We start from the raw sequence: 24,316 nt of genomic DNA on the forward strand, positions 1-24,316 counted from the left end.
TGTTGTCCATTCTGTATGCTAATTGAGATCATAGAATCATAGAATATCAGGGTTGGAAGGGACCTCAGGAGGTCATCTAGTCCAACCCCCTACTCAAAGCAGGACCAATCCCCAACTAAATCATCCCAGCCAGGGCTTTGTCAAGCCTGACCTTAAAAACTTCTAAGGAAGGAGATTCTACCACCTCCCTAGGTAACGCATTCCAGTGTTTCACCACCCTCCTAGTGAAAAAGTTTTTCCTAATATCCAACCTAAACCTCCCCCACTGCAACTTGAAACCATTACTCCTTGTCCTGTCCTCTTCTACCACTGAGAATAGTCTAGAACCATCCTCTCTGGAACCACCTCTCAGGTAGTTGAAAGCAGCTATCAAATCCCCCCTCATTCTTCTCTTCTGCAGACTAAACAATCCCAGTTCCCTCACCGTCTCCTCATAAGTCATGTGTTCCAGACCCCTAATCATTTTTGTTGCCCTTCGCTGGACTCTCTCCAATTTATCCACATCCTTCTTGTAGTGTGGGGCCTAAAACTGGACACAGTACTCCAGATGAGGCCTCACCAATGTCGAATAGAGGGGGACGATCACATCCCTCGATTTGCTCGCTATGCCCCTACTTATACATCCCAAAATGCCATTGGCCTTCTTGGCAACAAGGGCACACTGCTGAGTCATATCCAGCTTCTCGTCCACTGTCACCCCTAGGTCCTTTTCCGCAGAACTGCGGCCTAGCCATTCGGTCCCTAGTCTGTAGCGGTGCATTGGGTTCTTCCGTCCTAAGTGCAGGACCCTGCACTTATCCTTGTTGAACCTCATCAGATTTCTTTTGGCCCAATCCTCCAATTTGTCTAGGTCCCTCTGTATCCTATCCCTGCTCTCCAGCGTATCTACCACTCCTCCTAATTTAGTATCATCTGCAAATTTGCTGAGAGATGTCTTAATCTTGTCACCCTTGTCAGGAGGGGTCTAGGTGTGTCTTCCAACACCCTTCACTGCTCACTACAAGCCTTTTCTCTGATCGGTTTTGATTCAAGCAGAGACTGGTGTGTGTGGGGGGTGTTTTTCATGAGTCAGACAGGCTAGATACTGCGCCCTGGTTCCCCCAAAACACAGAGCTGACTGGTATCACACCCCTGTTCTAGTTCCTGTTGGATATACCTAAAATCTCATGTTTCAGGGCTTCAGCCCATGACCTGCAGCAGTCCAAAGGGGATTTTTTCCCTACCAATATATTCTGGATTTGTGGGTTATTTTCCCCTCCTTCTTCTGAAGCATCAGAGATGATCACAGTTGGAGTTGGGACACTGGATAGGATGGGCTAGAGCTCGGAAGTGGTACCGAGTGTTCTTTCAGGTGCTTGGCTGGCTGGTTCTTGCTCTTATGTCCACGATCTAACTGATCACCATCTGCAGGGTTGTGAAGAAATTTTTCCCAGATCAGCTTAGTGGTGACCTTTTGGGTCCCCCCCCCATCTTCCTCTGCAGTATGGGGTGTGGATCACTTGCCATTGCCAGGATCATCTGGTTATAACTCACTTAATCTATTACTTACCAGTGGAGAGGCCTAAGGCATTGGTACCTCTTAATCTCTCCTGTTCTCTGCCTGTGGCACATATTTTGGTCTCCTAAAGGCTGTAATACTTTTGTCAAATTTCAGTTGTTGTGATTAGTGTGAGGGTATTGGTGGCCTGTGATACACAGGAGGTCAGGTGCTCTGGTGGCCTTAAATTCTATGACTCTACATGGTTTCAAATACAGCCCCAAGAGTGTGTTGCATCTTGACCAGTGGTATTGTCATACCAAAAATATCAGGCAATGCAGCACATTCTAGCATGATCAGATCAAACCCCTTTCATTAAATGTAGAACGTATGTCCTAAAACATTTGGAAAGTTGAGAGGTTGGATTTAGCAGCATTAAAAACTTTATTAAGTTATATTAATTATCTTAATAGTAGTGTGCAAGGTGCAGCTCCCAGCTGGTGAGTTCACCTGGTGATTAATCCAAGTAGCAGTTAGTCCCTCTGCCCAATCCCTCAATCAGGGCAGTGAGCAGTTAACAGGCCTGGCTGACAATCAGGCCAGGCCTTAATCAGTCTCTCTGCCCCAGTTCCTAAATCAGGGCAACAATTTATAGCTCAGGCTGAGTCCCTGCGATATAGCCCAGCAGTTCAGGGTGGGGAATTAGCTCTCAACAGGGAGTGACAGCAAGTGCACCTGGTGCCATAGCTCCAGCAGGCACCAGACCAATTCAGGCCTTCACAGGTGTGGTGCTCAGAGTAGGGGGACACAGGCCCTCCCACTCCACTGCATCCCAGACTAGGGCCCTATTAGTTGTGGTGTAGTTCACCACTAAGTCAGCAGGGATCCGTCCGCAACATGCTGGCCCGTTCACAATAATTCCATAGCCAAACCCTATTCGGCATTCCTGGGCTCCTTCCTACCCTCCCCGGTTTGGGGCACCTGGGTTCTGGGGTCATCGTCAGTCTCTCCAGGGTAAACAGCCAATGGTAGCCCCGGCAGTTCGTCAGCATTGCTGGTCTCTAGCAATTCAGGTAACTCTTCTGGTCAGGTAGCTGCCTCCTTCAGTTTCAGGCCCCAGCAACAAGGAAGAGGCATCCTGCTCCTCTAGCAGCCCTCTCCCTACTGAGCTAGGAGGCTGGCCTTTTATAGTTCAGCTTCCTGTCCTGCCCCTCTGCTTCCAGCAGGGCCGGCCACAGGTGGTCTGTTTCTGCTCACCAGGGCGCACTCTCGTGTCTTTCCCCTTCTGACAGGGCGGGAGCCCGCGTGTCCTCGCCACAGTGAAATAAACCTTTTAAATTTCTAATGTTATACGTATTGTAAATTTAGATTGTACTTTAGATTGATTACAAATGGGGGCCTTTGTATATTACATAGAAAATGTATGCAACTAAGTTTTTTAAAAAGAAAGAGGTACAGTCTCTTAATAACCAATCTTGTTACACTAATAAGTGAACATAAAGTGCAGATGTGTGGGTATCTTAGCAGAGCCTGACTCATTTTGCTGGCACCTGCTATAGCACTGCTGCCAAATAATAGTAATGATGTATATAATCAAGGCAATTTAAAATTAAACCTTCCAAAGAAAACATTATGCATACTGTTTAGAACCAGATGACAAGGCTATTAGCTTGGTGTTTGGTTAATTTGGAATAATGCTATTATTTCAAGTGTTTGATTAAGGTTATTGCCTATAGAACATTACAGTTGAGTTGAGTATATTCAGCACTGCTTTGTGATCACTGAAAAAATGTTCAGCAAAAATACTAAGCAAATCCGTTTGCGTGAGCTATTCAGAACATTACATGCTTAAGTATTTAAGAATTTTATCTAAATCCATCTGACAAATGCTGGATTTACTAACTGGCAGAGCTTTCTTGCCCTAAAGCAGAATACTGTGAGTTCATTAGCCAAAACCATTTTTGTAATTCAAATTTTTTTCTCTGACTAAATATTAACAAAAAATAACACAAATTACACAACATTTCCAAATGCATTTAAAACAGTTGTAATTCTTTTTTAGTGTGATGATGAAGCTGCTGTCCAGTTCTATTGCTCTCTCAGAGAACAATGACATTATGCACCCATTGCTTTATCAGTGATCATCATGCATTTCTGATGGGCAATCCCTTAGGAAAAAATCATCCCAGCTGTATTAAAATTTGCAAAGCTTGGCTGGTTACAGTGAGGGTGGAAAGCTTCAATGACTCCTTAGGAGTCCCACTGCATTTTTATAAACTTTCACAAAACTACCCATTTTTGCTTCATAATTTGTTGAATCATCTCTTTGATGAAAATTTCCTGATATGTTCTGCAGCAAAATGTCACATTTCACCACTAATTTTTTTAGTGATGGAAAACAATAAAATCCTTAGTCTGCATGCTTTCCCCAATGAAAACTACCCCCCTCTCCACCGCCTCTGAGAAATGTCACCATTTTATAGATGAGAGTCCTGCTTACGAAGTGTGTGTATGTAAAACAGTACAAAATGAGGCAAAATTGCCAAACTCTTTCTTCCTAACAATGGACTCGATGTTCTCTGTATTCCATAGCTGCTTTTTTCAAATGTAGTCTTGAGTATTCACTATAGTGGATAGGTTTCTAAACTGAAATTGATTTTTTTGGCACCATGTTTTACCCTAAGTAGTCAGTTTAATTACATATTCTAATTATTACTTTGCCTATAGCAGTTTTGGGGTTGGCGTATTTTTCAAGTTCTTTCTGTGTAGTCATCACTCAACATAGTGGTCCAAATTCATCCCTGGTTTAACGCTGTAGTCTTTAGTGGGCTTTTGCAATGGATGAACTTGGCCCCATATAATGAGTTAAGACACTATTTTAGATTAGTTCACTTGCTGTCTGTATTGTATACCAATGTCTTCAACATTTACCAAACTTTAGACATTTAAAAAATCTTTTAAAAATAGAACAAGATACAAAAGGTCAGATTTATGCTTTTGGATGTACAGAGTAGAGTAGCTCCCACTGAACTGCAGGATTCTGAAATTCATTATTAGAACTTAGTTGAAGGAGTTTAGGTACATTCATTTGATGATAGTATCTGGCACTTAAACTGTTGTCTAAATGTTATTTTGAAAATAGGATCTAAGAGTCTTTTTATAGCTTTCCATCTCAGTTTTTCTTGTTTTAGCAAGATTCCAGAATATTTACTTCCATTCTTATTGTGAAAATGTTTGAGCATTTTACCTGTTTGTATTAAAATTATGCATTTAATTATGTATATTAAGGTAAAAAAGTGAGTTAATTCTGTCAAAAAAATGCTGTTTTATAAAATGGTAATCTGGTTGGCTTGTATCTAAAACTTGAACCAAATCACAGAAGAGCAGTGTGTGATGCTGGCAGACCAGGTCATGCGGGAGTATATTCAAATCAGTTCACTTGTGTAGTAGTATAGATCAAAGTAATGTTTAGATGTATAAGAGTGTACTGGGTGTTTAAACTTCATGAAAACTATTGGACGTTATTTGCATTTTTTTCACTTGTCTGTTCCTGTTATAATGTAATAGCAAACATTTATACTGTGTATACCTGTGTAACTAAATAACGCATCAAAGAAATCTTGTGAAATTGGACTTTAACAGACAATGTTAATTTCAAAGTAAGCGGCCATTGTGTATAATGATCGGAGGTAAAAAAAAAAACAAGTGCATTTCCTAACTCACCATCATCAAAGGAAAAGCCCACATGGCTAGAGACACTCTCAGCTTGCTTTCTGTGTGAAGAAACTATAAACATGGATTCAAGGAAAGATCCTTTATCTCTGACTGTTTATACTCTTACAGGGAAGAGTACCAGATGCAAACCCGAGATCCCTTGAGACAATCTGGGTACCTTGGAAGACTTTTGGGAAACTGGCAGTTTATTACATCACTGCTACCATTTGGAGTTACAAACTGTGATTCACCTGTTAATATATTTTACCTTCTTTAACCTCTCAGTGACTCTCATTTCCTTTTCTTAGCTAATAAACCCATAGTTTGTTCACTATAGAATTGTTTGCCAGCATTGTCTTTGGTGTAAGATCTGGAGTACCAATTGATCTGGGGTAAGTGGGTCTAAGAGCAACCTGATGTAGTGTGATTTTTGGTTTTAATAACTTTGTGATAAAAAAGTTCAAATTGTCTGGGTAGCAAGATAGATGTGGGAGTCTATTGGGATTGTCTGTGACTCTCTGGTAAGACTGGATAGTGATCCAGGAGTTCACATTTGTTACTGGATTGGTGAAATCTAATTATAGAACACACCATCATCTTGGGGTATCTGCCTTGTTTCTGACAGTCTGCCCTGAGTCTGTATGCACAGTTGTGAGCCACTCCAGACAGCATGAGACATTGCATTTTGTGGTGTTGGGAATCCACGGCCAAATTTTGTGGCTTGAGCCCATTTATAATTAAGAATGCCTCATTTTATAATGTGAAGTCTTTATTATAGAGATGGTAAGTACTTCTAGGGCTAAGTTTTAAATGAGGCCTTATGCACAACTTTTTATGCTTAAGTCATTTGTGTTTGCCATTTTTGGACACAGTCACATTTGCAACCAAATACTGCAATTACAACCACAAAGCATCTGCTATCAGTTTGTATATGCAATTTAAAGGTTTGTGCATATAAATTTCATGTTGTGCAAAAATTACTTCCGCAAAGTGAGATTACATTCGGAAAATGTGGCCCATAGCTGATCTTGGTTTTTTGTTTTGTTTTTGTTTTTAAATTTGGAAGAGAATAGGACTCTTGTTTGTTCAAATATTTCTATTCCTTCAACATTTAGCTTACAAAACCTGAATTCTGTATTTGAATAATTCGGATGCCCAGGGATATCTTTCTAAAATGAGAGAGAATGATCTTTTTAATTGATTCTTACATTTGTTGATTGACCGTGTGGAGCTGTCTGATGCTTCAAAAACTTGCAGAATGATTAAATTCATAGTAAGCAACATTTTTAGTTTTTTTTTTCTTTTTTCTTTTCTGTGATCTCTCTCCATTAAAAAGAGGTTACATTACTGAAGTACCTGAGATAACCAAGTGAATGGGATAAGTCCACGATTCTTTAAACAAACTTGACATCAGAGTACCAACTACAAAGTGCTAGTATGCTTCATAGCTAACGACAGGACTAAACAGCTCGTTTGCAGTTTTCTGTTCTTCATACTGCCTCCCAGACACCACCTTAATGAAAATAAACTAGTATCGGAGAGGAAACTACAGTATCACCTGAGTGATAATGAATGAGTAAAAAAGGGTAAACATAATATATTATTTATGTGTGATGCTTTTAGTCCAGTTCAGATATTTAAATATGAGAGTTTAAAATCAAAGTAGGTTCTGCTTACTTCCAGCTACTGTTGATTGGTTTGGTGACTGGTCAGTGTTTTCTACTGTGTGTGTGTGTGTTTTGGGAGTGGATTGCAAATTGCTCTTTGACTCCTCAACTAATAAACGATACTTCAGAACAAAAACCAAAGCACAGTCGTTCTCCAGGGAGAAATGGAAAAGGAACCACATGTGACATGCTAGTCTTTTTATGTAATGCATTGTTGGAAGAGTTATATATACTTGATCCAGGCAATGGGAGACTATGAGACTGTAGAACTTGGGTTCAATTAAAAGTATATGTAGAGCAGTGTGTTGTCTGGGCTGACGAGACTGCAACACAAAATACTCTAATAGTTTTACTTATCTATTGAAGAGAAGGGATGAAAAACTGGAATCCTGTGGAATTTCACATTTAGGAATTAATAAACTTATTAACAATTGTGACAGGGTTGGACCAGATGGCTATAGGAGAGTAATAGAAGGCAGATATATTAGCCCCAGGCTAAATAGGTCCCTTTCCCCTGGGTTAGGTAACGGAAAGTTCCAGAACAATCAGGAACCTTCTGGAGACAATTAAGACAGGCTGATTAGAATACCTGCAGCCAATCAAGAAGCTGCTAGAATCAATTAAGGCAGGCTAATCAGGGCACCTGGGTTTTAAAAAGGAGCTCACTTCCATTTGTGGTGTGCGTGTGAGGAGCTGGGAGCAAGAGGCACTAGGAGCTGAGAGTGAGAACGCGGACTGTTGGAGGACTGAGGTGTACAAGCATTATCAGACACCAGGAGGAAGGTCCTGTGGTGAGGATAAAGAAGGTGTTGGGAGGAGGCCATGGGGAAGTAGCCCAGGGTGTTGTAGCTGTCACACAGCTGTTCCAGGAGGCACTCTAGACAGCTGCATTCCACAGGGCCCTGGGCTGGAACCCGGAGTAGAGGGTGGGCCCGGGTTCCCCCCAAATCCTCCCAACTCCTGGTCAGACACAGGAGGAGTCGACCTGGACTGTGAATTCAGAAAAATGGCCAAGCTGAGGGCTGCCGTGAAGCTCCAAGGCGAGCAAACCCACCAATAAGCACAAGACCCACCAAGATAGAGCAGGAACTTGGTCACACAATGTTCATTATATAAGCTAAAATAAATCGGATAAAGTGTGTGTGTGTGTGTGTGTGTATACACACACATTTTATCTGGTTTATTTTAGCTTATGTAATGAACATTGTTAATAAGTTTATATAATGACATCAAAATACTATTATTTCCATAAACCAAAATATTTCCATTTGTGTTAGAATTCCTAACAGATTGTCTCACAGTATACTGTATATACTGTGAGACAATCTGTTAGGAATTCTAACACAAATGGAAATATTTTGGTTTATGGAAATAATAGTATTTTGATGTCATATATTTCCTCCTTGGTATTTGAAAATTAATGATAAACACATGCACACACAACCCCCCTACCTTAATATCAAGCAGCGATACTAATGTTGAGCATAAAAGCAATATATTGATACAATATGCTCTTAAGGCAGTGGTTCTCAAACTTTTTTTTCTGGACTGCTTGAAAATTGCTGAGGATCTTGGCGGACCGCTTAATGATCTTTCCAAATGTTGTTTGTACCGATAGCTAACTATTGTAAAGAGCTTTGGATAAAAGCGCTATTTAAAAAAAAATAATTAACTTTTTTGTTCTACAAATAAAAGCACATAACTCATATTTTAATATCAGTAGTCTTACTTTTCTAATGTGATGGATGTGCCCTCTCTCCCCTGCCACAGAGCTGAGGCTTGGAAGGAGTGCTGTCTCTCCTCGGCAGCCACAGCCCTGGTGCTGGGGAAAGTTGCCTCTTTCTCTGGCTGCTGCAGCCTTGCATGTCCCAAATTCCTCTCACCCCACTGCCCCCTCCCACCTACCCCTTATTCCCCCCAAGGCCACCACCTCACCTTACATGTGTGTCTTTTCCAGGGTCCTCTTGTCTACCTGACAAAAAGCCATTCAGTGAGGGAATTGAGTTGTAAGAATGTGTTAATTCTGTAGCCACAGCAAGACTAAAACCTCATGCTAATCATTTAATTCTTGAAGGGAGATCCAATAAAGTAAATTAGCTGGGCTGAAGGTGGAAGCAATAATTGATATGCACCATAATGAAAATAAATGGCCACGGGGTAAATTTTGGTAAAGTGAAAAAACAGAACAATCAGCATGGCTAAGCCTTCCCAAGAGAAAATGGAAAGGAAGACCTTTGACTTATATTTACATATTGACAAAAGAGGAAAAATACATGCTAATTCCTTGTATTTTATGCTCCGTTATCTCTGATGCTCACTTTGAACCTTTGCTCCTTAAATAAGCAATAAGACACTCAAAGTTGCAAATCTGCTGGAAGTGTGCGTTTGTGATGTGTCACCAATTCTCAAATTGCTAATGTGGGTCTTTACATAGACAGGGCCAAACATGAAGCACAGCCTTTATTTATGTGTGCTTAAAAGAATCTTTGTAGTACACTTCTTAACTACATACTTATGTAAAAAGTTTCCCCATTTTGCATTCATTTCCCTTGTGATCATGAGGATTTGTTATGTGCATCCATAGCTTTATATAGTATCTCTACAGGGATGGCCAAATCTGAAGATGATGCGCAAAATGTGTATGTTGAGTAACTGTCTGTGGAACAGTATCAAAATGGAGGATGGGTGTTACGGCTACCCAAGCAGATGCCTAATTTGATGACAAATAGTGCAAGATATTGCTGTAGTGATTATCCTGTTTCTCAAGAGGAAATTACATTGGCAATCTAACATATAATCAGAAACACAGGGCTGGAAGCAACCTCAAGGAGTCAAGACCAGCCCCCTGCACTGAGGTGGGACTGAGTAAACCGATATCTAAACCTGTACCTAGTTAACATGTACTGCACATATGCAGGTATCATGAAAAATATTTTTTTTAAGACAAATGTATTAAAAGAAAGTGAAATTGTGTTTGAGGAGGGGAGAACCTGTGACAGTAATATGGGGTTGTCCCAGACTAATTAGGTAGCACAGTTATCACTGGGTAAAATGGTTGTGGACTGAAAAACTGCATCAGAACTTGGGTTCATACTCACCAATGTAACAAAGTAAAACTAAAATATGAGGGGAGTACCTCAATGTTAGAGGCTTTACTTCAGATGAGACAATAAACCCAAATCCCTTCCAGGTATCTGGCAGCCATGCAAGTGGAAGTTTAAGGAAGCTAAAGTGAGGTAATACTCTGAAAAGCAATTGATTTTGAAAACATGAAATTGTAGAGTTCCAAGTTTGTCTCAATTATTTCCATTTCAAATGTGTTTAGTGTACAGGAATAAGATGGATTTTCTAACTGCCCACTGGGATCTTGAAGTTTTGCTCTGTTCTTTCTGGCTTAATCATCCTAACTAGTAATACAGATTTTGCAACTGGAATTCTAGTTTAAAGTTATGATATATGGTATGCAAGTTGGAAAATTATCCTGCTCACTCTTCCAAACCTATATTAGCTCTTTGATGCTAACGGGAGTAAAGTAGTAGTAAAAGCTTACTTTAGTGTACTGAATAGGTATGTCTTAAAAACAATCCAAACAAAAAACACAAGTAGATCTGTTGTGTCAGAAGGTACCTTTTTTACATAGTCACTTTTCAAATCACAGTTGTATTTCCACAAAACAAATAAGAGATAATCATGTCTTGGCTAGCTTGTCCTTGCTGGTTTACTTTCCAAAGGGGTGTATGGATGTGGTATGTTTCTGAATGTGTAATGGATAATCTGTTTGTTTGCCAAATAATGAGTTATTATTGACAATGTTGAATAGCTTTGAGTAGAAGGGAACTATGCAAAATTCAGATTCTGTGGTCCTGCTATGGAAATATTACAGATATACCCAAGAGAAAGCATTGTCTGGTCCTTAGAGCACTGGCCTACCAATTGCGTGATCTGAGCTGCATGCCAAATTTACTGTGTGACTTTGGGGAAGTCACATAAACTTGGGCTATATTGTACGCTGGCCTCCACCTCATGACATATACCTGAAATGAATGGAGTTCCATGAGGTGTCAATCAGAATTTGGCCCTATGTATCCAATTTACCTTACTAATTTACAGTCTTGGAGAGGGTGAGGGGAGGCACAATTCAGATATGTTTCTAAGTCACTTTGGGATTCTTCTGTGGAAGACTAGAAAAGTGCATAGCAATTCAGACCCTTTAACACTTCTCATGTCATCCTTGTCTTGCAAGCTAGACTCCTGACTTCCCTTTGAGTCACTGTGTGATGTTTTTGGGCTCACCCAGACTGATTGTCACCTCCAGCCCTGTAACTTCATGCTGTGGTGCTGTATAATTGTGGTTCAGATCCCTGACACCAGTAACCTTCCCACAAGCATAAGGTCTCAACCTGGCTCTTACCAGCCCAGTTACTCCTAGCAAGGTGACATCTATAGCCATTCCAGTCCCAAGGCTACCTAAATCCATTGTTCTCGCATTCTTAATTACCAGACACTCAGACTGTTCAACTCTGGTTCATAACCCTGAAAGCATGAAACCAACCCCCCAGTTACCAGCTCATTTTGGCATACACACTCCCAGTAGTTGGCACACCAGAGACCGGCTTTGGGTAAAAATACACAGAAAGTTTGTTTATTAGAAAACCCACAAATGCAAAGATGAAATACTAAGGGAAAGCAATATGTACAAGTTATACAGAAAATAGCCACAAAGGTGCAACTTCAGGCTTTACATTTCTATATTGGACAAAATCCCTTTTACAATACAAGTTACCTAATGCCTTGGAACAGTTTCCTAATGTACACCCTAGCTATCAGCGTGATCCAGAGTTTAGAGTCTGTCCCTCAATTTCTGGATCCCAATCACTTCAAAATCCCTTCCATTTTAAATGTCTTTGCCAATTTTTTTTTCTTTCAGTCACTATAGATATACAAAGTGGGGAAGTTGCCAGTTGTCTGTCTCTCTTTCCATTAACCCTCTAATAGCCCATCACTGTTACCTGAGTTTGGTTTTGTGTAAACAGCTGGTTTGGGAGGTACCTCTCCCTGTGTGATTGCTCACTGCCCTGCTGTGAGATTGAGCCCAAGTTTATGAAAACAGTTCTCTATACACATACATTCATAATCAGAGCCTGTATATGAAGCTCATTGTGATTATTAAGTTTAGAACACTGTAGGCTCTCATAAGAGACCTCACTCAATCTATCTTACAATAACATGGTATACAATCAGTTAATTTAACTGCTTTGGGGAGGGGTTGGGGGGGGTTAACCTTGTGGTGTCTTGTTTGTCACACATTGGTTTGATTCTCTTTTGGGGCAGGAAAAGTAGTGCTCAGTGCCTGCTCCTCTGTGCCAGAGTTTGAGTGCATGAGCAGGACTCTTTCTGGTTCCTCTAACCTTGTAGTGATCACAGACAGGAGAGAAACTCATGCTCTTGCACACCCAGTAGTTACTGGCTCTTTGCCAGGGAAATATGTAAGACTGTAGGCCAAGGACAGGAAGTCCTTTAAAACTGGGACAAAAGTCTAGTGCCTGTTAACCGGGCCAGGGTGCCAGCACAGGACCCCAAAACAGGAACACTTTTTTTTTTTTTTTCATAGTGTTGTCGCTCCCCATAGCATCTGAGAGCCTTCCCTGTAAAATCCAGAGCAATAGCAAATTCTCTGCTGGGCTTCAGGAGTCTTCTGGCTCTTCTCTGTTTTGGAGGTAAAAGCTCTACTTAGACTCATAGCCATTAAGGTCAGAAGGAACCACTGTGATCATCCTGACTTGCAATGCTGGCCATAGAACCGCACCCACCCACTCATGTGCAGTGGATGAAGCCCGGCCCACCGACAGTGGGGGGCAAAGGGGACTATTTCCCAGGGGTCTGGGCAATTAAAAAGTGCACGGGGGCCCCGGCCGCCACCAGCAGTGCAGTGGGGCTAAGGCAGGCTTCCTGCCGCCCTCTCCGCACTGCTCCCTGCAGCTCCTGGGGAGGGGGTCTCCATGCATTGCCCCAGCCCTGAGCGCCAACTTTGCAGCTCCCATTGGCCGGGAACTGTGGGCAATGGGAGCTATGGTTGTGGTGGCTGTGGGCAATTGCACACTGAGACCCCCCCTGGGTCCCCTGCCTAGGAGCCACTGCCAGAGGGGTGTGCCGGTCACTTTCAGAAGCCGCCCGAGGTAAGCACCGACCCCTTGACACCCCTTCTGCATCCCAATCCCTGCCCCAGGCAACAGCTTGCACCCCTCCCGCACCCAACTCCCTCCCAGAGCCTGCACCCCCTCCTGCACCTCAATCCCCTGCCCCAGCCTGATGAAAGTGAGTGAGGGTGGGGGAGAGCGAGTGACGGAGGGAGCAGGGATGGAGTGAGCAGTGGGGGACAGGGGCATGGTCTCAGGGAAGGGGCGAGGCAGGAAAGGGGCAAAGGTCTTTGGGTTTGCGCGATTAGACAATTGGCAACCCTACTGGGCAGGCATGTGGAAGCCCTCACCATGCCAGAAGAGCACGCCCAGCAGTGCAGCTGGCAGTTCACTGGGCACCAGCCAGCGCAAGTGCAGCACTGCCCAAATGTCAGGCAGACCGCGTCTGTGCTGGCGTGGCTTCTGCGTGCGTGGGGGTCCATTGACTGATCTACCCTGGAGCCTGGAATTGCTGTCAGCATGCCCAGGTGAACCACCCCCTTTGGGGAGTCTAGTCCGCTGGCCCCACCCCTTCTGTCTGAGGCCCCACCTTCCTGTACACCAAAGCCCTAAAACACAACCCTTGCCCGCTACCAGAGGAGCCCCAAGACAAGCCTTGCATTGCCGGAGAAGTTCCGGCTCCCCTCCAGCTGCGCCAGTTGGCCCCAGTGCCTGCCCGAGCCGCCAGCCCTCCCAGTTCGAGACTGGGCCACTGGCCTGTGCCTCACCTCCACCCCCGCCCCCCAGGCTGGCCCGAGCGCCACGCCTGGCTGCTGGTGGGCCCAAGCTACAGGCTGCTGGCTGGAGCTGAGTTCCCGCCAGCTTCAGGGTAGAGGGAGAATGAGGGCGGAGCTCCTGGGGAACATGGGTGAGGCCATGGCCTGGGTCAGAGGAGGCTTAGCCGGTCCTGGTCTTTAATACCTGCTGCCCATGCACTAATTTCGAACCTAAACTTTGTTGATGGGCAGTTTATATCAATTTGTTCTTGTGTCCGCATTGGCACGTAACTTAAATAATTCCCTCCCTCGTATTTATTCCTCTGGTGTATTTATAGAGGGCAATCATATCTTCCCTCAACCTTCTTTTGGTTATGCTAAACAGGCCAAGCTCTGTGAGTCTCATCTCATAAGGTAGGCTTCTTCTTTGAGTGATTGCTTATGTGTATTCCACAATAGATGTGTGTGCTCGCCACGTGCACTGGTGCCGGAAGCTTTTCCCTTAGCAGTACCCGTGGTGGGGAATGCCCCCTGCGACCCCTGGAGTGGCGCCTGCCTGGTGTGGTATAAGGGGAACTGTGCACTCCCCCCCCAGTTCCTTCTTGCCACCAGTGAAGGTGCGTCAGAACTACTTTGCTCCAGCTTTGCTGTAGCTTGATCCCCAGTTTGTTTGTTCAGTGTTAGTACCTGTAGTTAGTTAGCTGTTCAGTTGGTTTAGTTAGCAAGCCTGGGCTGGGGCATGCCCTGCGCCCTGGGGTTTAAGTCGTGCGGCTCTTGTAGGCGTTCTGTGCCAAGAAGTGACCTGCACGCAGACTGTTTGCGCTGTTTGGGAGAAACCCATATCAGTGAAAGGTGGAAAATATGCAAGTTATTTAAGCATCGGACCAAGATAGAAAGGGACATTAGGCTCTGAGCCATCCTGATGGAGTTGGCGCTCACCCCGACTCTGGCACGCTGGCTCCGAACTGGTACCAAGCACCGCGGTGTCGATATGCGGCAACCCTCCGGTGCTATCACCAGTCGGCATCGCTCCCTGTTCATGAGACACGCCAAGAGGGCCAGGAAGACTCCCTCTTCGCAGAGGCACCGAGGGAAATCTGGGACAGAGGCTAGACCTATGTCGGGCAGTCCTCACTTCCCACCGGGCCCCAGGCCTCCAACTCACGTTGCGCGGAGTAGCCCGGCCCCTTTGGAACAGGCCTCTCCAGATGTCTGGATACCTTCCATGCCTGAAGCCCTCCAGGTGGCCCTGGACGTTATGTCCATGCTGGTGCCAGGAGCGCCGCTGATGTCGGCCCCACGCTCCAAAGGCAAGCTGCCGCTGGGATCTCAGCTGTCGCCTCCGGCTCAGTGTTGGCCTCGGTTGAGGGAACGTTCCTGATGCCATTCACCGCCTAGCGACCGCTCGGGGCAGAGTCCAGGTGGATCGCCCTCGACGCTGACCAGTCCTCATCTCGGAAGGGGTACCGCAGCCGGTCACGCCATGGTCGTCGACGCCGTTCCCGCTTGGACTCCCACTCCAAGTCTCTGCAAAGACATGGCAGCCCCAGGCATCGATCGCCAACGTCTCGCTGTCACAGGTCCGCCTGGAGGGCTTCGAGATTGCGGTCCCATGGCCGACGTTGATCCCAGCACTGCCACTCCTCCCGGTCCAGAGGCAGCAGCAGATCATATGCCAGGCTGGCCTCCATTCGTAGCTGTCCTTCGATGGGCTGGGCCAGGCCAGCCAAGCCCAACAGCCGGCACTGCAGGAGGTGCAGTGGCACCGAGCATCGTGGCCGGTCCAATGGTACCAGTTGGCACCGTGGCCTCCGGCGCAGCCCCTGGTGAGGGCTTGCTCGGTGGCCGGAGCTTTGGAAGCACCATCAGCCTCCCTCTCAAGACCCCCAAGGAAGGAGTCGGTGGGACGTGCATCTTCGGCACCATTCCTGGAGTCTGACCAGGTGGTGGATCCTCCAGTTCCGGTCAATACCCAGAGCACTGCACCAGCCTCCTCGCTCCGCCCGGAGGAGGCGATTTGTGGCTCCGCCCATCTCCGCCCCACAGGAGGACTTCAGGGCCCATCAAGAACTCTTTAAGAGGGTGGCAGCAAGCCTCCACCTCCAGGCAGAGGAGATGGAGGAGCCCTCAGACTCCCTGTTTAATGTGCTGTCCTCATCGGTACCAGGTAGGATGGCCTTGCCTCTTCATGAAGGGGAGGCTAAAATTTCAAATGCTCCATGGCAGACACTGGCCTCGTTGGCCCATATCTCTAAGATGGCGGAACGCAAGTACTTTGTATCCACCAAGGGGCATGAGTACTTGTATACCCACCCAGCGCCCAACTCCCTGGTGGTCGAGTCGGTCAACCACAGGGAACGGCAGAGTCAACCAGTCCTGACCCCAAAGAATAAAGACTCTAGGAGACTGGAGTCTTTCGGAAGGAAAACTTATTAGTCTTTGAGCTTCCAGTTGCAAGTGGCAAATCATCAGGCTCTCCTGGACTGGTATGAATTCAATCTGTGGGGCTCCCTGCCCAAGTTTGAGGACTTCCTCCAGGAGTATGATAGAAAGGAGTTCAAGGCACTAGTGGAGGAAGGGGCAGCCACTGCTAGGGCGTCCCTGCAGGCAGCCTTGATAGATATGGCCTACGATCCATGATCCTAGATCCGGCCGCACGATCCATGGCCTCCGTGGCGTCTGTGAGACGGGCGTCATGGCTCCTACTCTCTGGGCTTTCCAGCGAGGCGCAGTCCTCAATGCAGGATATCCCGTTTGACAGGAAAGCCCTGTTTGCGGAGGAGACAGATACAAGGCTGCATGGCATGAAACGCTCCTGCACGACCCTCCAGACTCTGGGCCTGTATGTACTGTCTCCCGCAAGACCTAAGTTCAAGCCGCAGCAGACTCCCACCCAGGCCACCCTCCCGAAGTATGAGGCTGCCCACAAGAAACAGCGGGACTATAAGAGATGTCCTGAGAGGCAGTCTCAGCCAGCTCCCCAACCTGGTTCCTCTAACGGCAAGCAGGCAGGGAAAAGGTGCTTTTGACAGGACGCCCGGGGTACCCCACCAGTCCTCATCAGGTGTTTTTTTTCCTATCTGGATGATTGGCTGGTCAAGGGCACCTCCCTGTTGCAGGTGAGGGAATCACATGGCGCTCCTACTGTACACATGCACTGCCTTGGGCCTGTTGGCAAACAGCACCAAATCCATGTTAGTCCCGGACCAACCCCAATTTATTGGGGTGCTCCTGGACACAGCGTCAGCCACAGCCTCTCTCCCACCAGACAGATTCGAGACCCTGCAAGGTCTCATCGACTCGGTCTCAAAATTCCCGGTGACAACAGCCAGGGTTAGCCTGCAGCTCTTGGGTCACATGTTGGCATGCTCGTACATGGTCTGTCACGCCAAACTCAGGATGAGGCCCCTCCAACTCTGGTTGGCCTCGAAGTTCTCCCAGGCCATGGACAGGATGGACAAGGTCCTCACTATGCTGGACTCTGTGATCACCTCCCTATAGTGGTGGTCCGCCCCAAACAACATGCTCCAAGGGATCCCGTTTAGGGACAGGGCCCCGTCGTTGGAGCTGGTGTCCAATGCATCGGACCTGGGTTGGGGGGTCCATGTGGGGAACTTTCAGACCCAAGGCCTGTGGTCGGCCCAAGACCTGACCCTATGTATAAAAGTCAAGGAATTCAGGGCGGTGCGGCTGGCATGGGTGGCCTTCCGCTCGCACCTGGAGGGCGAGGTAGTCAGGTTCCCCACGGATAACACTGCCTCTGTTCTATATCAACAGGCAAGGCAGGGCCCGATCCTCTGCTGCGAAGCCCTCAGGCTGTGGGACTTCTGTATAGCCCACAACGTCCACCTCAAGGCCTTCCACCTGCCGGGCGCCCGGAACGAGAGAGCGGATCGCTTGAGCAGGGACTTTTCCTCACAACACGAGTGGTCCCTTCACCCGGAAGTGGCCCACTGGCTCTTCTGAAGGTGAGGAACTCCCCAGGTGGACCTATTCGCAACTTGGCAGAACCGGCGATGTCCCTGGTTCTGCTCCAGTGGGGGCTTGGGGAGGGACGCTATCTCTGATGCCTTTATCCTGTCCTGGTCAGGCCGGCTTCTCTACACCTTCCCCCCGATTCCATCTCATCAGCAGGGTCCTGGAGAAGACAAAGACGGACAAGGCCCGGGTCATCCTTATTGCCCCAGCGTGGCCCAGGCAACATTGGTACGGGACCCTCACGGGCCGGTCCGCCTGGACCTGCTCTCTCAGGACCAGGGCCGCCGCCTCTATCCCAACCTAGTGGCTCTTCGCCTCACCGTGTGGCTGCTCAGTGGTTAGGTGGAGAGGAGAGGACGTGCTTAGAACAGGTTCTATGCGTCCTCCTTGAAAGTAGACTGCCCTCCACTCGCCATGCTTATTTGGTGAAGTGGTCCCGTTTTTCTAGGTGGGCGACAGACCACAGTGTCTCTCCCATGACCGCCCCGATCCAGCTTATTCTTGACTACCTCCTCCACCTGAGAGCCCAGGGCCTGGCGCCTTCGTCAGTCAAGGTGCACCTGGCAGCCATATCGGCCTTCCAACCACCGGTGCAGGGGCACACAGTATCTTCCCATACTATGACTGGCCAGTTCCTCAAGGGGTTGGACAATCTTTTCTCATATTCTAGACCCCCGGTCCCGCAGTGGGACCTGAACCTGGTGTTGGCTCATCTCTCTGGGCCCCCTTTTGAACCACTGGCCACGTGCTCCTGGTCTCACCTCTCGTGGAAGGTGGCCTTCCTGGTTGCAATCACATCGGCCAGGCGAGTCTCGGAGCTCAGGGCCCTGACCACCGAGCTGCTGTACGTGGTTTTTCATAAAGATAAGTTCCAGCTCTGCCCACACCCTGCATTCTTCCCGAAGGTGGTCTCCGCTTACCACATGGGTCAAGACATTTTTCTACCGGTCCTCTGCCCCAAGCCCCATGTGTCCAGTGAGGAGCACCATCTCCACACGCTCGATGTGCGACGGGCTCTGGCTTTCTACCTCGAGCGGACCAAGCCGTTCAGAAAGTCCTCACAACTGTTCGTTGCCTCGGCTGAGCGTGCGAGGGGCCAGCTAATTTCCACTCGGCGGCTTTCAAATTGGATCACTTTGTGCATCCATACCTGTTGTGAGCTGGCGAGTGTTCCCCCGCCGCCCATTGTGAGGACACACTCGACTCGGGTGCAGGCCACATCGGCTGCCTTCGTGACCCATGTCCCCATTCAGGACATCTGTAGGGTCGCCACATGGTCTTCGGTTCACATGTTCACCTCGCACTATGCAATCGTCTCCCAAACCAGGGATGATGCTGGGTTTGGCAGGGCTGTCCTCCGTCCTGGGAACTTGTGAACTCCTACCCACCTCCAACAGATATAGCTTGGAATCGCCTATTGTGGAATACACATGACCAATCACTCAAAGAAGAAAAGACAGTTACCTTTTCCGTAACTGGTGTTTTTCGAGATGTGTTGCTCACGTCTATTCCACATCCCGCCCTCCTTCCCCTCTGTCGGAGTTGTCTGGCAAGAAGGAACTGAAGGTGGGGGGAGCGCGCAGTGTGCCAGGTAGGCGCCACTCCAGGTGTCACACGGGGCACTCCCTCCGCACTGGTACTGCTAGGGGAAAAACTTCCGGCACCGGTGCACGTGGCGAGCACACACACCTATTGTGGAATAGACACGAGCAACACATCTCAAAGAACACCAGTTACGGGAAAGGTAACTGCCTTTTTCCATTCCTCGGATCATCCTAATAGCCGTTCTCTGCACCTGTTCTAGTTTGAATTCATCTTTTTTAAACACGGGATACAAGAACTGCCCATAGTATACCAGATGAGGTCTCACCAGTACCTTGTATAATGCAACTAACGCTTCCCTGTCTCTACTTGAAATACCTCTCTTGCTGCATCCTAGGACTGCATTAGCCTTTTTCATGTCTGCATCACATTGACGGCTCATACTCATCCTGTGATCAACCATTACACCAAAGTCTTTTTCCTCCTCTGTTGCTTCCAACTGATAGGTTCCCAGCTCATAGCAAAAACTCTTGTTATTAGTCCCTTGGGTGAGGATGGTTGGTTGAATGACTTTTGTTTATTACATCGGGGTTTTGTGCTGGTGTTTGGGTATGTGGGTGAAGGTGTTGTGAATGTTTCCTGCTGGACAGGAAAGGGTTTTCTCTTCTCAGGATTACTTGAGATTTCAAATTTTTCCTATCCTGAATTGGGGTGAAAATCCCCAAACTCAATTTTTTTGCTAGAAATGGAAAATCCTGGGATATTTTATTTCAGAAACATAGTGTTTCTGAAATGAAATATGTTGACCCAGGTTCCCCAGCTGCAGCCCTGGAAGCCCTGGCAGCTGCTGATTGAAATAGACATGCTTGTCAGTTTCATGGCTGTCCTCCACTGAATAGCAGTGGTGAAACTGACCAGACCCTCATTGTCAAGTTGACCTTGCCAATGAACTTCTAGAGGACCCCAAATGGAACTGTTTCACTGAAATGGTTAGTCTGAGTTAGCGCTAGTCTATCTACCAGGTCTGATTCCCTCTACCAGTGGGAACCAGACCTCCCACCTGTAGAGTGTAGACACGCCCTCACTGTCAGCCAGCCTCTCCCAGAGCTCTTTTAATTCTGTGAGCCAGGAGCCCATCTTTTATCAAGTTCAAACATCTTTGCCCCCCGTTTCCCCCAAGACTCTCCCCTCCTAGTCCCGTCACTTCCTCACATCTGAGCAGAACCAGTTTATGCCTCTTCCTAGGTCTGTCTGTGTTCAATCCTGGTATTGACACCAGACTGATTGGAGGTAAAGCATCAAAGGAATTCACACATTTTGTCTTTGAAATATGATTGGGCTTATCGAAAGTCACCGTCTGTGCTTGAGTTGGGCAATTTTTTTTTTCAGGGAATAGTTTGTTTAAAACATGCAGCTTCAGGTTGAATCGTTTTAATCAGAGGAAAATGAGGATACATTCCAAAATAATCAAAATGGTTCATTTCACCATTTTTTGAAATAAAATGTTTTGACTTTTCATTTCAAAATGATGTTTCATTTAGAAATTTTAGCTAGCTTTAACTTTTTAAAAAATGTTAAACACAGGAAAACAAAACTATATCTTTAGTTTCAGGTCAAACAAAACTCTTAGTTCCACCTGAAACAAAAACAAACAAACAAAAAAGACCTGCGGTTGTTTTTGTTTTGTTTCAGTGCAAAACATCTGCATGCAGACTTTAAGTGTTGTCCATGTTGTGCTTTCTGCTTGGGTCCTGGTTTATTCATTGAACAGATTTTATGATGCTGTTTCAAGTCATTGGCAACTTTATTAGCTGTTTCCATTGATACAACAATTTTTGTTTTACTTGTTTCTCTAAAGGAGCAGGTTACTCAGGCCCAGTGGTTGTAGACTTCAGTTTCCTTTTCAACTTGACTAATCCTCTTAGTCTCTCTTTTTTACCACTGTATTCTTGAATTAGGATCCCAACATCCTCAACAATTGTTGTCTTTTGCTCTTTATATACTATATGTAATATTTATGAACCACTCTCATGGTTCAAATAACCATGTTTACTGAAAGTATTTAACACACAAGGACTAGCTACATACATACCTTGGGGTTCTGGTGCTTTTGAAACATGGAAAACAGTAAATGCTACTTAATGGTTCACAAACTATTAAAAGTATATGACTAATTTCTATACAACTATTCTTATTTCAGTGTGGTCGGTCAAATGTACTTTTCAGTGGTTCTTATGTAGATGTTTTTGTTATTCATATTTTTAGATACCTTGTTATAATATAGGGGATCATAAAATATATTTTAAAAATTATTTAAATTAAGATTTTCTATTTTCTAGAACGTCTCAAAATAAATTGAGATAAGTCATACTTGTGGAGTTTGCCCTGAATACCATTCTTGTTCTGGACTCTCAAGATGGAGTTCATGTTTGTTTGTTCGTTTGTTTTTAGTGGAAGTAAGTCTAACTGCTTGCTTCAAGTATGGAAAGGAATAAAAAAACCCCCAAAGGTACAGTCTCTTCAAACTACAGGCAAACAGGTTATTTCTGCTTATTTGAGTGATTTATTAGCATTTTGGCATTCACCTAAACCCTGTATGTACAGCTATGTTGAACAGCAATTGCTGTTCTTAATTAGACATTCATTGCACAAATAGCCTCCAGAGTCAAAATTCAGTGGTAAGATAATGGAATATCTGCATACTTATTTGGTAATGAATGAGGCCTATAACATACACTAAACTGAATACTAAACAACGGGGATATTTTGTTAGTAAGAATGATGCTGAATCAGTTTTGTTAAATGGGAGGTAGCTGACATTTTTATGGTTAGTATATACTCTGTATAACAATTCAGATTGCTTTTGGGACTCAGAAGAAGTGGATTACTTTCCATTAAACCATTGTTTCTACTGAAACAATTGTCAATTATTTTTTTCAGCATATTACCTCCAAGGTTGGACATGTTTAATAGTTTCATTGTAATCCTTGAGTGGTACAATGAGATGCTGACACCTTATTCTCCTGACCAGACTCGCATAGGGCTGGTTGAAAAAGTGGAAATGGTTTTGTGAATGTTCTGAAATTCTGAAACTTTTTCCATTCACAGGGTTCAAACTGACCCCTTTTCAATAAAATTTTCCATGCTATATTTTTAAAAATAAGTGAATAAATAAATAGTCAATTTTTATCTAACTCAAAAATCACTATTTTTATATAGTAGGAAGTGGATTTTTTCTCTGAAAATGGATTTTGATTAACAATTTTCTGAAACAAATTGAAGAAATTTGAAAAGGACTTTGCTGATCTTATAGATGTTAGCCATTTTTTATCAATGTGTTGTGAAAAATTTCATTTTCAAGAAAGCCTTTATTGATTGAAAAAAATTGGTTTGCTTTTCTGAACTTTTTAATGAAAATTTTTCAGCCAGCTCTAGCTTTGAATTAATTTGGATGCTCCTGTCACCTTGTAATATCAGGCCTGTGATTATGATCAAGAGAGAGAATATATAGATGTATTTGACTGTAGAGAGAACAGTTTCTGAAGGGTGAGAGAGATTGATAAAAGACAGGTGAAGGAATGTGAGATGGTGTAGGGAGGGTTGATTAGAGGGAAGAGATACTGAACAGAGGAAGGGAGATGGCTTCAGAGGGCGGTAAATGATAAAATGGGAAGAATTGCGTGTGGGAGGAGAACTTGTTGGTTGCTAGCAATTTTATTTTTGAAGTAGCCAGCAAGATCTTGTGCAGAGAGAGGATATTGGATATTAAGAAGCATAAATGTTGATTAGAAAGAAATACAATTGATCAAAATGGTGTGGCACGGTTGATGGAGAAAAGAACAAACTTCTTGTGGAGAAAGCCTGGGAGGGAGTAGAACTTTCTCTACTTGAGTTCAGTGGCATGAGAACCAGAGCAGAAGCAAGGACAAGACCATTGACTGGGGATCTGAGAGTGGACAGGCAGGCAGTACAGAATGGGCAGTGTTGTGTTTATAGGCAGTAGGAAAAATAATAGTGGTCAATGTAAGGAGATCTGAAACAGCTGGGAAAGTGACTTCTATGGTGGATTAGAGCGCATACAATTGAATGGGAGGCAGTGGAAGTTACCTTGTACAACTGAACTCTTTGGGCTAGATTGGTATTAAGGGTTGACCTGAAGCTAATGCAGGGATCCCCACTTCAGTCCCTGCTCCTCTTTTGCTCCATCGGGAAAGTAAATTACAGCAGCCCTTTCTCTGGTGCCTTAAAGCGCATCTGCACTATGCTTACTGGCAAGCTGGGTGGTGGCGCCAAGGCCCTGTACCTGCCTGCTAACCAATCCAGGCCCATGAAGGGGAGATCTGTTTGCAATCCTGGGGTAGCTACTCTTCCCCGGTGCAGTATGGATAGCCCTCACTGCGGAATAAGGCAGTTCCTTATCCCTCTTCACTCCACTGCCTGGGTGTAGAGGCTGGTTTATTGTTGAGTTCTTGCTTTAGTAAACTGGTTCAGTTGCTGAGAAGTTTGTAAAGCACTGGCCTAATGGAAAGTGGAGTATTTGTGGAAGAAAGCAGACCCAGGGATCTTAAAATTTTAGATCAATTTTAAAACCTATTACAGGAATTTTTTTTTTCTCCAGAAGTCTGTGACCTGGACACATTTTCTTTTTTATGATCTGTAGAGATTAGTGTTCTTACTGTCCTGTTTTTGAAATTTCTGACTAATTATTGATGCTTTCTAATATGCATTTAATCAAAATTCTGTACATAATGATTTCTGAAAGGGTTTGAATAGTAGTTTTAGTAAATGATAACCAAGAATAAGAAACGAGAGGAAAAGTGCACACACAGAGTATAATGATGGAAAGGAGAAAATTTGAAGGCCAGGTAATGTAAATACACATAAGTACTTTGCAGAATAATAATGTGATCTGGTAGAATTTTGAGTAATCTGATGGGACTGAAAAATCTTAGATTTAAAATGCTTGTCAATCAGCTGGGTATTTTTTACACTGAAGACATGTTTTGCGAGCTATTTTCCTGGAGGTGGGCTTAGTGGAGGGTGCAG

General features: G+C 45.1%; 1 protein-coding gene across 1 annotated transcript in view; it reads left to right on the plus strand.

Annotated features, from left to right (window-relative positions):
* The window catches only part of THSD7A (thrombospondin type 1 domain containing 7A), a 522,439-nt gene that overhangs the window by 56,080 nt on the left and 442,043 nt on the right, over positions 1 to 24,316 (plus strand). The window lies entirely within an intron of this gene.

Source organism: Caretta caretta, chromosome 2 (genome assembly GCF_965140235.1).
Source record: "Caretta caretta isolate rCarCar2 chromosome 2, rCarCar1.hap1, whole genome shotgun sequence".
Classification (NCBI taxonomy): Eukaryota; Metazoa; Chordata; order Testudines; family Cheloniidae; genus Caretta; species Caretta caretta.